At 38.3% G+C, this 12,238-nt stretch overlaps 1 pseudogene; it reads right to left on the bottom strand.

Annotated features, from left to right (window-relative positions):
• Nucleotides 1-7,670: 7,670 nt before the first annotated feature.
• Vmn2r116l-ps20 (vomeronasal 2, receptor 116 like, pseudogene 20) overlaps nt 7,671-12,238 on the bottom strand; it is a 35,751-nt pseudogene continuing 31,183 nt past the window's right edge.

A 12,238-nucleotide genomic window follows, 5' to 3' on the forward strand; every position in this document is an offset into this window, starting at 1 on the left:
AGAGGGAGACAACTACACAAGAAAAAACAAAAAAACAAAAACAAAACAACAACAAAAAACAAACTCCACAAGATGATGGCTTTATTGCTCCTGGTAGAAACTAAAAAAGCCAATGTCCATTCAGTGAACTCCCATTCTTAGGCTGCCACTTTCCAGTTTTTTCTGCAGCTTGGTCTTCTGTCTTTCCTGGATGTTCATTTCTTTGTACATGCAAACAAGTGAGCTTAGAAATCTGTAGGCTTTCTGCTCTAGCTGCAGTGCCACAGAGGACTGACACAGGATCTGCTTTGAGAAATTAAGGAGCAATGTGAATTGTTACAAACAAAATTTACCTAAGAACACTGACATGTTAAAAGTTTTGTTTCTTTCAATTTTATTTACATTATGTGGTGTGTTTGTGTGTGCGTGTGCGTGTGCGTGTGCGTGTGTGCGTGTGTGCGTGTGTGCGTGTGTGCGTGTGTGTGTGTGTGTGTGTGTGTGTATGTCAGTTTGTGTGTGTTTTCAGGTAAGAGTGACCGTTGAGTTTAGAAAAGAGCATCACATTCCCTTGATCAGGAGTTGTAGTGTTTGCAGGCAATCAGTCATGAGTTCTGCAATCTGTACAGGGCTCTGTATAAAACTTTTTACCTAAGAAACATCTCTATAGGCCCACACTCATATTTATTCCTGAAGAAATTCTAGTTATGCAAACCAAACATTATGCATAGTTCTCTTATCTTTTTTCCTCCATCTTTATTAACTTGGGTATTTTAGTTCTCCTATCTTATAGTCAATCATCTTTGATGCTCACAGCATCTGTGAAATACCAGGCATGGAAGGGATAAACATGTTTAATTAAGTTTTGATATTTGTTCATTATAACTTTAATGATAAAGCAAAATCCATCAAACTATTTGTATTAATTTTAATGTTCTCATCTTTTTTTTCTTAAGAACTCTAAAATTAAAAATTATATTTTATAAATTCTTTGAGAATTTCACACCCTTTAATTTGGTCATATTTGGGATAAAGATATTTTAAAGAGATGTTTGTGCCTCTCATTGTGGCTATCAGACCACTGATACAATAGGCCTTGAGTAATTGGAATTTTCCCAGGAATTTCATGCTGAGATGGGAGAAAGCTTGGGACAGCCACGTGAAAATTCTACTGTAGGAATGATTCCACTCTTTCATGTGTTTCCAAAAAGACAATGATAGCTCAGTGATAGGTAAGGATATCCTGGACTGAGTCTGTATAGAGATGCATTTCTGTGACCTTCTGTTTAACACTTAAGTCCACTTTAGAACCCTGAATATAGGCCTGGGTAAGTTGTGGGTATTTAATGGGTTTCTTTGTAGCTCTTTCCAGTATGGTTCCCATTTAATCTCCATTTTCTACTTTTCATATTAACTTGGCTACACAGACTTAACTTTCCTTCAAGTGTGGTTAAAGAAGTACCTTGATTGATTTTCTCTTTCTTTGTCTAAATTGACCAACCAAATTTAGGAGAGTTGTATAAGTCTATGTTAATTAAACCACTTGGGAGACAGACCTAGCTCTCTAAGGAAAAATATATATTTCAGCTTTGCAGTTTTGAGCCATCTTTCTGTTCTTCAAGGAAACTTTATGTGTTTTGCTCTCTCTCTCTCTCTCTCTCTCTCTCTCTCTCTCTCTCTCTCTCTCTCTCTCTCCGTGTGTGTGTGTGTGTGTGTGTGTGTGTGCGTGTGTGTGACTCACTCTCTAACATAATTTAAAACAACATAAATATTTTTTTAAAACCAACAGGCATCAAAAGAGGGACCGGATCTTCACCCTTTCTCCCACATGGAATACATGGATTATTATTTTCGAGTACATAAATTTTGATTACTATTTATTTATTTTCTAAAACGCAGGTAATGGGTTTTAGTTTACTTTTTAAGAAACATTTAAACAATGACTAGACAGAAAAATTGAATATATCCTGAGATCATTATAGCTTACTTTCCAAGTGGTTAAAGTTTTTGACAAATTTGCAAGAAAAGTTAAGTAGTTATTAAATCTTAGTCTGTTCTTATGACTTTTATAAAAATCAAATGGATGTTAGAAGAAAGACTTGTGGTTTTAAGTAGTGGACTTTTTCAATCAACATATTTAATTGCTACCTCAGGAAATTTGGTAACTTATAGTCAAGCAAAGGCTATCTTTAAGTTTTTTGTTTTGTTTTGTTTTGTTTTGTTTTCAAATATCTCTGATTTACCTGGGCCTTCTGTAAAATAAAGGGAGTTCCTGGTTTTATCTTCATCTTTCCTTTTCCATTTTGGAAAATCAATTTATTTTATCTAATGTAAATATTATCCTTTCCATAAAATTCATATTGAGGTTTGTTCTATTGTTCAGCATTTTAATGCTGGCCCCTAAGCTCTGGATTACATCAAGGACTAGACAATCATCACATGCTCACAAAATTAAGTAATGCTATGTGACCTTTTCTCATAATTTAAAACTATTGGTTGAATAAAAATGCCAACACTCTGTAGCTGATCAGAAGATATGTAGATTGGGTGGGATAGGAGAAAGGAGATCGGGTAGAGAGAGGAGAATACATCATGGAGTAGGAATCCTGAAAATATGGCTTTGAGAGCTGTCCACTTGAAATACAAGTGTCCTAGAGAGAAGATTGTAAGTCATATCATGGGTTTATTGGCCAGGAAGTAAATATAAGTAGCATAGAGTAAATATCTTCCTAGCCCTAATGCTGTCTGAATCTTATAAAAATAAAGATTTTTTAGTCTTTATCAGGGTAGAAACCTGTGATTACAATTATTGCAAAATTGTCATGCTTTAGTTAAAAGACACTTCTTTCTTTTAAACTTTTTAATACAATATGTATTTATATTTATACCCTTCTATCATTCCATCCCCCTACTCTTTACTGGGTTCACATTTTGTGATTTATTTTACATTAGATATGTCTCTGTGTGCATATGTAATGTGTTTGTGGGTTCCAGTGGAAGTCAGAGTGAGGTTTTGAGTCCTTTAAAACGTGAGCTGTAGGCAGTTGTAATTCATGCATGAGTGTTATAAACAAAACTGCGGTCCTCTGGAGGAACAGTATGGACTCTTCATTGCTATTTTCTCCATTAGTAAAATAAAATATTTTATACTAATAAACAACAAAACAGCATAAGATATTTGCTGGTTTACAAAAAGAAGATTGAATTCAAATTACAATTATGAAATAAAGTAACAAACTACGGTTATCTGTTTTAGACTTTGTAAAAATATGAAATTCTTGTATATTGGTTATATAAGGCAAGTTTTTTTTGCCACTTGATTTTTATATATTCATTTGATTACCGAATGTAGTCTGAATATTGCCTTGGCCCAAGAGCTTGGCCTTGAGTGAATAAATAGCGTTGTTGACTATATTCAAAAATGGCTCAGGACAACTATGAATCTTAACCTGGCATCCACCTTTTCAAGTACATAACCTTTGTGCCTGACTTCCATTACATTAGGTAATGCATTTGACATTCAGGGATGATGGTGCCTGACTCAAAGATTTCACAATCCTGTAAAATATTTACGGAATTTTGAAATTTCTGTATCTCTGTCTTGTTCTCCCCTTTTTTTTTATTTCTGTGCGTGTACTGGTAATGATTATGGGTGTGTGTGTGTGTGTGTGTGTGTGTGTGTGTGTGTGTGTGTGTATGTTTATATTTCTAAGGTGTCATATCTCTTCTTCCATCTTAAGAATCACTATCTCATAACATCGCCATGGTGAACTGTGTCTCTCTGAAACCAGAAGTCAAATAAACTACTCTTATATTTTATCTGTTAGGCATTGTGTCATAGAGTCAGGAAAGAAAAAATAAATCCTTAGCTCACAGACTGGAGTGCTCCTTAAGGCATTTAAACTCAACGTGGTGATTCATATTCTACTATTCTTCAGTTTGGACCATCCTTTAGAAATATATGTTAGTTTCTCTGTTTGTTACTTTGTTGTTTTTTTTTTTTCATTATGCCTCTGTATTGAAGCATATTTTAAATCTCTTCATGGAACCATAGATATACCAGAGTACAGGGCACTTGCACCACTTTTGCAGCCTTGTTATGAACTGTGATCATGCTCTCTTGTTCTAGTAGGTATGGAGAAATGAGTGTGTTCTTCATATTGTGATTTAGAAGGTGGTCCCTTCATTCTTATGTATATGTTTGTGTATGTATGTGTATGTGTGCATGTGTGTGCACTTGTGTGTGTGTGTTTGTGATGCAATCTTGGGGGTATGTGGGATGAATTTGCGGGAGAGAGAGTCAGTGAGAGTTGTATTCCTCTCAAATTCTGTACTATATTATTTGAAGTATTTTATTACTATATTTATTTGTATGATATTTTGTCTTAAATGTATGTCTATGTACGATATTTGTTCCTGGTGCCAATGGAGAACAGAATATGGCCTTTGATCCCCTTTAAATTGGCATGATTGACAATTGTAGCCTATCCTTTGTATGCTAAAAATGGAACTGAGATCCACTGGAAGAGTAATCAGTGTTCTATTTAGGCGTTTCTTCAGTGTCATTCTTTACATTTCTTGAGATTCTCATTTAAGCTTGAATTTCTCATTTAATTAGGTAAGACTAGATGGCCACTGTGTACCAAGAAGCTTATCTCTGCCTCCTTATGACTGAGATTAGGTGTGTTTTGTTTTTGTTTTTGATTTTGTTTTTTTTGGGGGGGGGCAGAGGTTGTTTATTTGTTTTGAATTAGAAATCTAAGTATTTATCTTCATGATTGAATGCAAATTTGTACCTTCTTAACTAATCCATCTTTCCCACCGTGGGATTATTAATTGTAGCATCTTAACACAAGTACATCCTACCTCAACTGCAGCCATAACCCTGGTTTTTTGGGACAGATGTCCTTGACTTTCTGGCTGATGTTTTTGGCTCCAGAAGCTCCTTTACCTAGCCTTCTCTGGATTTAGGATCTCATTTTTTCTCCCTGGATGCACCAATATCTCCGTTGTTAGTATTTTCCTGATCTATATTTCCAAGGTGGAAATCAAGATGTATTGTCTACTTGTGCCCATCTCCTCCAGCTGAAGGATAATATTCATTCCTCCATGAAAGTCAGTAGGTAAGAGACACAGTAAATCTTTATCAAATTGTAAAAATCCATTTTGTGTTCATGGATATGAAGAAGAAACCTCTTGTGCTGAGAATGAGGTATTTATTATAAGAAAGTCATTCATATTTCCCAAAAACTTTTTGTGTTGAGAGTTTGAGGTTTCAATGTGTAGCTGGCATGAAACCTTGAGAGCCTGATGTGTTAATTCTATGACACGAATGTTTCCTACTCTTCATGAAAGGCAAAAATTGTTATCATCAATGAGGATTTTCAAAAACTAGTTTTAAAAAAAATCTCCTTTCTATACATTTGGATATGGATGTATTTGCAAGACTGTCTATTAAAGGAGAACCCCAGTGTGAAAATCTGTGTAACTTCTCTGACCAGCCATCTCTCTTCCATTATATTGGCACTCAAGAAAACACGAGTCTTGAAGTTTGACTTTGAGTGGTTCTTTCTACCTCGGTTAAGGGAAATATCACTTATAATATGATAGAGATGTTATTTTTTAATGATACACAATAAATCCTTCACATTCATGCACTATTGCTGAAGCATACATTGTAATCTTTAGCTCAGTGAAGTGTTCATAACGTGAGGAAACCTAAGGCTGTGTTTATTAGTGGCAATTAGAATAGACCTCAGTTTAACCTGCTTTCACTTTCAGTATCCCAGCACTTTCCATTGATGTCAGTTCAATATAAAGTTTTATGGAAAAGTGAACAAGGATTTAATAATAGTCCACTGACATGGAGAAAATACTCATCTATGTTCCAATATGTCCAACATAAAGCCATCTATTCAACATGCCTCGTTGTGCTGTGTGCCTGTTTTCAAAATTTCATGTTCCATTACCCGGCTTCACGGAGCTTTGTTAACATTAAGGTAGAGGCAAAGACAGGGATGATACTTCACAGTTAGTCTCACAAGGACAAATACCTGCATATTCACATTGAGTGAGAACTATTTCCAATCTGTCCTCCAGAATTCTACTGCTGAATTCTTATTTTAAATTACTCCACACTGTCTTTCTGTTTTGGGGTCCTAACACCCTCCTTTGAGCCTTATCCTTCTCTTTTCTCATTCATGGAGATCCCTGAAAGGATGGTACAAATGGTATTCTACATCATTACAGGTGGAACTTTGGTTTCACACAATAATGGCCATTGTGTCTAATCCTTCTTTCAGAGATCCTACTCCTATCTGGATCGGAACTGGAAGCTCCTGTGTTGTTTAATGGAACATCCTCAGAATCTGGACACTTTCCTCCATAGAGCAATATCCACTATGACGCATCAAACTAAATAGGTTTATTTCAGAATACACCTCTTGCTTGTTATGATTCAATTTATCCTCTGGCTTCTGGCTTGAGATTCTGCAGCTCAGAGACATTTGATCTTCTCAAAGATCACTAAAATGGTACATACTACAGTACCTCGGGCCAAATTAGAGGACATCATAGATTCCTGCACTCTCAAACATCTTTTCTTACCTCTAGAATCTGCTTTCAGAGCTTATAGATCTATGTGACTCCTCAAACTGAGAGACCAAGTCATTTGGGAACAGACTCCATCTTAGAGAACCTGACCTATGTTTGAACCAAAGCCAGTATCTAGCTTTCCAAGTTACCACCCCCAAGACAAAGAAACAAACAAACAAACACAAAACAGTGCCTAATTCCATTTCCTAGGCTAACCCAAGGAAGACCTGCATTTTCATGTTAATATCTTTAACAAACCTGTATCCAGCGCCAGTTTTCAGGTTATTTTCCCCAACAAATTTGCACCATCAGGTACAAATCTACCCCTGCATAACAACCATCAATAAGAAATAAAGTTTAAGTTTTGGCTCCCAACATCAGCTAGTTATGCTTAAGGCCACAAAGCATTGGACATAGATGGTAGACAGGCAAGAAACACCCCTTGCTAGCTGTTATTTATAAAAGTGTGCAATCTTCCTTGCTGCTCTCTATAAAACCTTGTCCCAATGAGTGTATAGGGATCTTCTTCACCAAAAACCATCCTGCAGCTCAGCAGTGTATTGAGCCTGAGCTATCCCCAATAAACAAATTAGATTGCATCAGATTTGTTCCTGACAGGTCTTTTAGGGCAGAATTGTGCATCTCTTCTCAGAGATCTCTGAAGAAGGTTTCAGAATGTCCTTCTGCATGTTCTCACTGATTCTCTAGAAGGTAGTATGGAAAATATGGAAACAGGAATTGTGACCACCATCACCCTTTTGATTTTTCTAAGCCAGGTAACATATAAATTCTCTTCCTCAGTTGAGAAACTCAGTCACCAGGAAACCTGTTACCTAGAGATTCATGGACAGAGGTACTAGTAATGGTGAGACAAGGACTCTCATTATTTATGACCTGGATTTCAGGTATTGTGGACAGGACAACAGTTTGCTAAGATGTCTACCCGATTTCCATGACAAGAAATTATATCTGAAACCCTCGTTTGTCAGGGTGAGATGAGGGAATGTAAGGAGCTGAGTTGTTGGGAGCAGAGTCCTCTGCTTTTGTGGCTTGTGCATACATCAAAAGAAGTTGACCTAGGCCTCCCAGTGCCTACTACTTTACCATCCTCTTGCTGAGGATGATATTAGCGACATGTAGAGGATGGAGCAAATGTCTCCAGCTGCCTTTATTCCAGTGAACTCTTTCCTCATCAGGGTCTTCCTGGAGCTCAACTCCTGAGTTGTAGGAAGGTCAGCGATAGTTATGACTTGCTGCAAAGCCAATTGTCCTGATTCCACTTCAAGGAATTAGAGAAAATTGAGATTGCTCGGTAGCCTCTAGATGTCAGTGACAGTCCTATATTTTTTTTCTTTATGGATTCCAAATAATTTTCAGGTCACATTGTATAACCCTCTTGTAGGACCAAAGGAATTCTAAAGGGAGAGTTTTGTGCTCCTCACTTAACTATCATGCATTTGAGAAAGAAAGTCACAAGAACCTGCCATTTCTCTAGGTATCTAGCTTAGGAAATTGAAAAGCTGAGGCACTAATGCCTCCCAGAGGGGCTGCTTGTTTCCCAGGAGGAGATTTTGAGTAGTTCTAACAGCTTGTCAGTCCCCTTTCAGGAGAGGCTAAGATAATGATGGCTGTTGATAGGCAGGCCTACACCTGTAACAGGACTGCTTTATTATGCATAGTTCTCACTGTGGTGTAATGTGGATCATTAGACCTCTAAATTTCTTCCCTTCCTGGTTTGGCCACATTGAGTAAACCTTTCTCTGCATTCTCTGCATTTCACTATTCCTTAACTATTTAATAGACCTTTTAGGACTTCCAGGAACTTTTAGGGATGTTAGGCCCAGCCACCTAGTTGAACAACTCTGAACACTGTGAGCATAAATACCTAGTTCAGATTAATATCACATGTCAACAAGATAGGTTTCTCTATTATACTGTTTTTTTTTTAACTTAAGTATTTCTTATATACATTTCGAGTGTTATTCCCTTTCCCGGTTTCCGGGCAAACATCCCCCTCCCACCACCCCTTCCTTATGGGTGTTCCCCTCCCAACCCTCCCCCCATTGCCGCCCTCCCCCCAACAGTCTAGTTCACTGGGGGTTCAGTCTTAACAGGACCCAGGGCTTCCCCTTCCACTGGTGCTCTTACTAGGATATTCATTGCTACCTATGAGGTCAGAGTCCAGGGTCAGTCCATGTATAGTCTTTAGGTAGTGACTTAGTCCCTGGAAGCTCTGGTTGCTTGGCATTGTTGTACATATGGGGTCTCGAGCCCCTTCAAGCTCTTCCAGTTCTTTCTCTGATTCCTTCAACGGGGGTCCTATTCTCAATTCAGTGGTTTGTTGCTGGCATTCGCCTCTGTATTTGCTGTATTCTGGCTGTGTCTCTCAGGATCGATCTACATCTGGCTCCTGTCGGTCTGCACTTCTTTGCTTCATCCATCTTGTCTAATTGGGTGGCTGTATATGTATGGGCCACATGTGGGGCAGGCTCTGAATGGGTGTTTCTTCAGTCTCTGTTTTAATCTTTGCCTCTCTCTTCCCTGCCAAGGTTATTCTTGTTCCCCTTTTAAAGAAGGAGTGAAGCATTCACATTTTGATCATCCGTCTTGAGTTTCATTTGTTCTACGCATCTAAGGTAATTCAAGCATTTGGGCTAATAGCCGCTTATCAATGAGTGCATACCATGTATGTCTTTCTGTGATTGAGTTAGCTCACTCAGGATGATATTTTCCAGTTCCAACCATTTGCCTACGAATTTCTTAAAATCGTTGTTTTTGATAGCTGAGTAATATTCTATTGTGTAGATGTACCACATTTTCTGTATCCATTCCTCTGTTGAAGGGCATCTGGGTTCTTTCCAGTTTCTGGCTATTATAAATAAGGCTGCGATGAACATAGTGGAGTACGTGTTTTTTTTATATGTTGGGGCATCTTTTGGGTATATGCCCAAGAGAGGTATAGCTGGATCCTCAGGCAGTTCAATGTCCAATTTTCTGAGAAACCTCCAGACGGATTTCCAGAATGGTTGTACCAGTCTGCAATCCCGCCAACAATGGAGGAGTGTTCTTCTTTCTCCGCATCCTCGCCAGCATCTGCTGTCACCTGAGTTTTTGATCTTAGCCATTCTCAATGGTGTGAGGTGAAATCTCAGGGTTGTTTTGATTTCCATTTCCCTTATGACTAAATATGTTAAACATTTCTTTAGGTGTTATACTGTGTTTTTTACTAATACCTAGGTAGGTTAAAAAAATTAATGGAAAGGAGGTTATTTAGCTCACTGCTTTTTGAAATTCAAAAGTAGTATCAATATTAGCTGACTGCAATGAGGAAGTTGTGGTAACAGAGTGGTGTGTGTGTGTGTGTGTGTGTGTGTGTGTGTGTGGTTGGAAAAGTTTCAACATCAAACCATGGGTAGAGAACAATCAGAAGCTGAATTTGTAACAACTCACCCTTAAAATATCTCAGTCCTGCAATGACAGCTACTTTTATCCATTTATGAGAGCAGATTCTGTAGTGTCATTAAGCAGCAATTCTAAAGGATTGTCATTTTTCAGCATCACCATACTAGGGATAAAGTCTAGTACAGGAAACCTTTGCTGACAAACCATTCATGAACATGGAGGTTTATCTCCAACGGTGAAGAAACAGAAACTCGGGGAGCTTATTGTACTTCATGTATCATAGCTGTTATGTAGATAGAGGAAAGTTCTGAATCCTCTTTGGGTTCCTGATTGCTAAGCCTACATTACTGAAATAAAGAATTGAGCAGAATGTCTGCCTGGCATAAAGTAGTGGTCGATATATTCATCTTAAGCAACACAAAGTAACAACATTAATAAATAATACAATAAAATTACTTAAAGTGCACTTTTGAAAGGACACAGGAGGTCATCTATATTTGGAGGATTTTTCCAAACATATCTGATCATTAGACTAATATAGCTTTTATTTATTTGTACATGTAAAGTGTATCTTTTCCCTTAGGGCAAAGGAAACTATATTTGGATAAAAACTTTCTGTTATGAGAATGAACTAATGAAACGAAAAAGCAAAACAAAGCTCCATTGTACAGAACAAATTGTTTCCATTTTCAGCATAAAATGCATTGTTAAGCAAGTGTATACTTCTGAAATAGTTCCTTACAAAAGAGAATGACTCCACATTTTAGTGAGAAGAGGACCATTCAAGTCAGGTGGTGTACATTAGCAAGCTGTGCAGGGACTGGATGAGGAGGTTCAAATACCTCCCCTGCTTAAGTCAGGGACATTGTTTAAATACAGTCTCCTAGAGGAGTAATCTCTGACAAAGTTGGGCTTTTGTTATGTTTGTTGTTACATGAAAATGCATTCTAACCCCCTCTGACAGGACACCAAATAAAGATTCTGTTGTGCCAGGAAATGTTTATGAATCCTAAAAGCTCACCAAGGAACCAAGTGCAATCTCCATATGGTCTCTTACTAAACCTGGAGCTTCTGCTCCCCACCAACCCTGACAGAGCAAGAAGGTGGAGCCATGAGCCTAGTTTGGGCATGCATTGATAGAGACAAGAAGATGGTATCTAGCTGGATAAACATCTGATGAGGGGGGAGGCATTACGGCCTTTAATAAAATTGCCTAGTACTGGTAGTCAAACCATTAACTTAACTTTTGCTTTCCTCTTGCATGTATATATGTGTATTTTATATTATATAAAATAACATCCATACGCTTGAAATGTTATCCTACTTTCTAGTTCCCCCTCTTCAAAGCCCCTATCGTACCCCGGACCCCCAACTTCTATAAGGGAGCTCCCTGACCCACCTACCCACTCTTTCCTAACTGCCCTAGAATTCCTTTACAATGAGTCGTTGAGCCTCCAATTGACCAAGGGTCTCCTCTCCCATTGATGCCAGATTAAGCAATCTTCTGTTACAAATGCATCTGGAGCTCTGGTTCCCTCCATATGTACTGTTTGCTTGGCGGTTTTGTTCCTACGATCTGTGTGTCTGTATGTATGTGGGATTGGGGAGGGGAGTCTAGTTGGCTGATATTTTTGTTCTTCTTGTGAGGTTACAGACACCTTCAGCTTCTTCAGTCCTTGTCCTAACTCCTCCATTGGGATACTTGTGCCAGTTCAATGGTTGTCAGCTAGAGTATCTGTGTCTATATTAGTCAGGCTCTGGCAGAGCATCTCAGGGTACTGCTATAACAGCCTCTTGCCTGCAAATGCTTCCTGGCATCAGCAATTGTATATGAATTTGGCATCAGCAGATAGGGTGAATTCCTAGGTTAGGGAATCTCTGGATATTCTTTCCTTCTGTCTCTGCTCCACTCTCAGTTCCTGCATTTCCTTTGGACTGGAATTTTTTTTTTCTTTTTGAGGTGGGTGGGAGGCCCAATCTCTCAACCAGGGGGCTTTGGCTAAACTCTAAATATGGTCTCTAGGTACTTTCTCCCCTTTCATTGGTTATTTTAGTAAATTTCATCTCCATTGGGTCATGAGAAATTATTACTTTCCTGACATCTGGGACTTTCTAGTGGCTACTCCCAGTTTCTCAACCCCCACTGCTTCAGACCTCTGTTGAATTCTGACCCAGAAATATTCCTGTGTAGGAGAACTGCAGGGAAAAATGAAGAAGAGACTAAGGATAGAGGAAAGGCAGCCCAGTGACCACAATGACTGCTGGA

The sequence above is a fragment of the Rattus norvegicus genome, chromosome 4, assembly GCF_021556685.1.
Source record: "Rattus norvegicus strain SHRSP/BbbUtx chromosome 4, alternate assembly SHRSP_T2T, whole genome shotgun sequence".
Lineage (NCBI taxonomy): Eukaryota > Metazoa > Chordata > Mammalia > Rodentia > Muridae > Rattus > Rattus norvegicus.